Below are 5,643 nucleotides of genomic sequence, written 5' to 3' on the forward strand. Positions count from 1 at the left end.
GCCAGCAGTCCCAGATTGTGAGAGGGGTCCCAGATTGGAGAGGGTGCAGGCTGGGCTGAGGGACACACACCCCCCCTCCCCCATGCATGACTTTTGTGCCCCGGGCCTCTAGTATATCTATATATTCAGCATAATAAAACTTTGTGTATATGTGTTGCAAATACTCTCCAACACACATGTACACACATATACACAATGTGTAGTTTTTCTTTTCATTTTCCTTACGGTACTTTTTGGTGAACAGTTTTTAATTTTAATGTAAGTGAATAGAAACTTCATTTTGTGATTAGTTCTTGATGCATCTTGGCTGAAAACCATATCTATATTCCAAAAGCTTTGATGTTTTGCCTCCCATGTTTATGGCATAGAGAAGAAAGAAAGCAATATTAACGCATGACCCAGGAAGCCAAGTCCACAGAAGGGTCTAGGCCAGCCGTGGGCAAACTACGGCCCGCGGGCCGGATCCAGCCCGTTTGAAATGAATAAAACTAAAAAAAAAAAGACCGTACCCTTTTATGTAATGATGTTTACTTTGAATTTATATTAGTTCACACAAACACTCCATCCATGCTTTTGTTCCGGCCCTCCGGTCCAGTTTAAGAACCCATTGTGGCCCTCGAGTCAAAAAGTTTGCCCACCCCTGGTCTAGGCCAAACTCCTGGCACTGGCAGATTTTAATGGGATCCGAGGCCAGAGGCATGCAGCTGGGACCGCTTCAGTCAGACTGCTCCAGTCTGGACTGTCCGCCTCGCCCCCTGGGGTCTGTCTCTAACCATTGCCCTTCACATCTCTTCCCTTTTAGATCCCATCAGACCTGTTTCCCACACCTTCCTCTTGCTTGTTTGCTCCCCTAGTTTGCTGAAGCACTAATAGCATCTAAGAAATGGCTTCTGCAATAACAGAATCGTGAGCGAGAGATACCCAGCATCGAGCTTACTAATAAGGCCAAGGATGTAAGTAGTTGCTGGGCAAAAGTGAGGTCGAGAGCTCGGGACAGCCGACCTACTTCCCTGGGTCGTTCCCACCAGGACGCAAGGTGCCCAGACTAACATGAAGTGTCTGAGGACACCCACAGCTCCACACACGACGGACGCTGTGACAGAGGTGGGACATCTCCCCTCCGGTGACCTGGCTGGTGTGAAGTTCTCCAGGGAGCCGTGCCCCGTAAACCACTAGGTTTCCAGGGGTTTTCTTTGTGTGTCTTGTTCCTGGAGAGACCAGGAACCTTCCAGTAAAGACCTTCCATGAGTACCTACTCCCCCGTCAGCCGTTTGTCCGAAGGTCAAACATTAAAGTGGACAAGAATTTCTACCTCCAGGTCACTTTCCTCCTCTGCTGGGCACCCCTCCCAGTTGGACTGAAGGCCTGACACCAACCATTCTCTTCCTACTGCATCCTGCACCGGAGACCTTGTCTTAGGGTGCAGTCTGCTATTGGGAACCACATCAGCTATTTGTTTTTTAATTGATTTCAGAGAGGAAGGAAGAGGGAGAGAGAGAGATAGAAACATCCATGATGAGAGAGAATCATGGATCGGCTGCCTCCTGCAAGTCCCCACTGGGGATCAAGCCCACAACCCGGGCATGTGCCCTTGACCGGAATTGAACCTGGAACCTTTCAGTTCACAGGCCGACGCTCTATCCACTGAGCCACACCAGCCAGACCGCATCAGCTATTTTAACATATAATTGAATATTGAGAATGGGCTTCAACCACTATTTAAGAACGAAAAAGCAATAGGGCAGCATGATGTGACAGAGTGAGTAACTTCAGAAAGCAGCCCTCCGCGCCCTGGGCTTGGGGAATAAAAGGGAAGCCTGAGTTGAGAGGTGATGGGAGGGGATGGGTGCAGAGTGGGGACTCAGACCTGGAGAAGGGTGCTGCCCGTCTGCCTCAGACAGACCCTGTGGCTGGTTCTGGGCGAGCAAGGAATCTGGAACCGCTGGCACTGCCGGGTGAAGAGCCATGGCCAGGGGAAGCTAACTAACAGAAGGAAGGGTGAGCAAAGAAGAGGAAGCAAATTCCTTCTTGCACTTGAGCCTTCGGGTCTCCTTTTAGTGCTCTGCTTGACAGAAGCTGAGAGCCAGCCAGCTGAGGAGAAATGATGTTTGCAGACTCCCAGCCCCCACCACAAAGCAGAGCAGGGATGGCTGCATGAAGTGAAGGGACCACAGCTTAGTGATCGGTACAACCCACACGTCTGCTGCACACTTAAATTTCTCTACAAGAACAGCTATGCCCTGGCCAGGGTGGCTCAGTTGGTTGGGTGTCATCCTGTGTAGCGAAAGGTTGCCAGTTCGATTCCCAGACAGGGCACATGCCCAGGGATTACGGGCTCAATCCAGGGTAGGGGGTATGCAGGAGGCAGCCGATGGATGTTTTCTCCCCCTCTCTCTTTAAAAATTCAATTAAAAAATCTTAAAAAAATAACTGTGATTGTGGATTCCCTTCTTCCCAGGTAAGCTCAGCAATGCACTTTGAGCGTGCGATTCAAATGTGGGATTCATTCACCTGGCACCTGAGCGCTCCGCGGCAGCAGGGCCTTGACATGTGCTAGGATGCCCTGCTTTCTAAAATGGCAAGTCCACGGGCATTTCTCTCTCAGACCCTCTGCAGAAACCGTGTGTCCTCGTTCACTCAGCTTAGATCTCCTGAAGGACCCGTCTCCTCGTTCGCATCTAGAACATGCCTTCCCTGTGACCTCTCCCAGAATGGGGTCCAGGCTCTGTTTAAAATGTCATCCTTTCAAAATGAGTTTATCATCAGAGCTCAGAGTTGTTTTTATTTGCGGGAACCAATTTGTCAGTCTTCAGCAACTCTGACTCAAAACAGTCAAACTCCCATTTTTTTTTTCAACCAAAAGGAACTATTCAACAAGAACTTGCCTTCGCCTATTTTTGGCTCTTGGGTCTCTGTTTACCCTCAAACGTTGTTGCTAACTTCATCCCTGTCATTCTGGGGTCCTCTGGTCCTTCAGAAAGATTCTTTCCCCAGTAAACATCCTCGGAGTTTAAAAAGATATAATCGGTCATTTTGGATCTTAAAATTAAAAAGTAAAGCTAACCCTTAAGTGAAATCCATGTTTCAATAAATGTGTCCACTCACCACCCCCTCCATCCCTACTTCCTTTTTTTGTTCATGTTTTTTAAAAAATCTTTATTGTTGAAAGTATTACCTATGTCCTTCTATTGACCTCTTCTCGCCTACCCCACCCCCTGCCCCAGGTCTTCACCACCCTATTGTCTGTGTCCATGGGCTATGCATATATGCATACAAGTCCTTTGGTTGATCTCTTCCCACCCACCCAACCTTTCCTGCCTTCCCTTTAAGACTCCACAGTCTGTTTCATGCTTCCATGTCTCTGGATCTGTCTTGTTCAGCATTTTATTTTGTCCTACTTCCTTCTGACCTGGATACAGATTGACTAGAAAAATGGCTTGGACAGAAGGCACCTTTCCTTTTCCTTTGGATATTTCCCTGAGAACCTTCTTTGAATCTAGAGCAGTGGTTCTCAACCTTCTGGCCCTTTAAATACAGTTCCTCATGTTGTGACCCAACCATAAAATTATTTTTGTTGCTACTTCATAACTGTAATGCTGCTACTGTTATGAATTGTAATGTAAATATCTGATATGCAGGATGGTCGTTTCACAGGGAACGACCCCTGTGAAAGGGTCATTCGACCGCCAAAGGGGTCGCGACCCACAGGTTGAGAACCACTGATCTAGAGGAAGTCCACGTCCCAGCCCCAGTCATCTGCGTCTGTGTGGAGATCTCTCTTCGAAGCCTCCTCAAGCTTCTTCCTCTGACGGTTCCCAGGACAGCTCGGTCCCATCTGTCCACTTGACATTCCATTAAGCCTGCGATCTCCCACAATATCCTGTGTTCCCCTTCCTGTTCCTAGCCACACTTACTCAGGCAGAATGACAGCTTGCTGCAATTCCTGGACATAAATCTCCCCAGTGAGCTCTCTCCCCACCCTCTCCCCACACCCCTTTTTTCTGAAAGCACAGCCTTTTGGCACTTTCCCTTTCCAAAATATCCCATCATGGAAATAAACATCTCCAAGTTCTGCCTCAGAAAATGATTTAACAACAACAAAAGAAACTGAACTATGTTATTTGTGCTAAAAGGCTAAGGGAATAGCTGTGTACCTGAGGGCGATGGGGAGCCAGCCCGGCCTACAGAGCAGGCTGTTAGACAGGCGTCCAGATTCAATGGCTGTGTTCACCGTGACCTTGAATAATTCCCTTGGCCTCTCTATGCCTCAGGTTCCTCATCTGTCAATAGAAATTCCTGTACCTGTCCCACTGGTCTCAGAGGGTTAAAATGAGACCATCCATTCAGTAAATATTTGCTAAGAGCATCCCAAGTGCCAGGCTCATTCTAGGCACCTGGGACACATGGTGAGTCACTGGAAGCATCATTTATGAGACTGGTCCATATGGCTGCATGTAGCTGTAGCTTGTTCATTCTCATTGCTGTGTAACATCTTATGCTGTGAACAGATCACACCTGACTTATCCATTCTACTTTTAATGAGCCTTGGAAAAGGTTCCAGGTTTTGGGGAACTAGAAGGGAAGGCCATGAACATCCTGGCATGTGTCTTTTGGTGAACTTACACGCACATTTCTGTTGGTGCAATTCCTTTCTTGTCTTTCTGGTAACATCAGAAAGCCTCAGGTGGATGCTAGAGTGCGATAATATCTCTCTAGTCCTTGTCCATCTGTCCTTATAACAGAGAGCACTTCAGGCCCACGCTTCAGCATCCCGCTATATCTCGTTAGCTTACTAACACTGTTTTATCAGCATCCTATATAATAAAAGGCTAATATGAAAATCAACCGAACGGCGGAATGACCAGTCACTATGATGCACACTGACCACCAGGGGGCAGACGCTCAACGCAGGAGCAGCCCTTTGGCCTTATGGTCAGTGTGCTCCCACAGGGGGAGCACTGCTCAGCCAGAAGCCAAGCTCATGGCTGGTGAGCACAGCCGTGGCAGCCTCTCCTGCCTCCATGGCAGCACTAAGGATGTCTGACTGACGGCTTAGGCTCATTCCCCGTGGGTAGCAAGCCTAAACCATCAGTCAGACATCCCCTGAGGACTCCCAAATGGCAAGAGGGTGCAGGCCAGGCTGAGGGATCCCACACAAGAGCATGAATTTCATGCACCAGGCCTCTAGTTATATATAAAAAAAAAAAGAGAGAGAGAGAGAGAGAGAGAGAAAATGACTTGGCTGAGGTGGCTCAGTGGTTGAGCATTGACCTATGAACCAGGAGGTTACAGTTTGATTCCCACTAAGGGCACATGCCTGGGTTGCAGGCTCAGTCCCCAGTAGGGGCCATGCCAATCAATGATTCTCTCTCAGCATTGATGTTTCTATCTCTCCCTCTCCTTTCCTCTCTGAAATTAATTTTAAAAAATCTAAATTTTAAAAAAATATATGGGTAAGATTATATGTGGTGAGAGGTGCTCCATTTGTTTATATATTTACATACAAATATACTTATATTATTTGTATGTATTTATATAAAGGTTCTTTTGAAAATATGGTGTTTCAAGCTCACCAACAATCATTTCTTTTGAGCTTTTTCATTCTCTATTGATTAAGGTATTACATACGTGTCCTTATCCCCC

The sequence above is a fragment of the Myotis brandtii genome, unplaced genomic scaffold (genome assembly GCF_000412655.1).
Source record: "Myotis brandtii unplaced genomic scaffold, ASM41265v1 scaffold547, whole genome shotgun sequence".
Taxonomy (NCBI): Eukaryota; Metazoa; Chordata; class Mammalia; order Chiroptera; family Vespertilionidae; genus Myotis; species Myotis brandtii.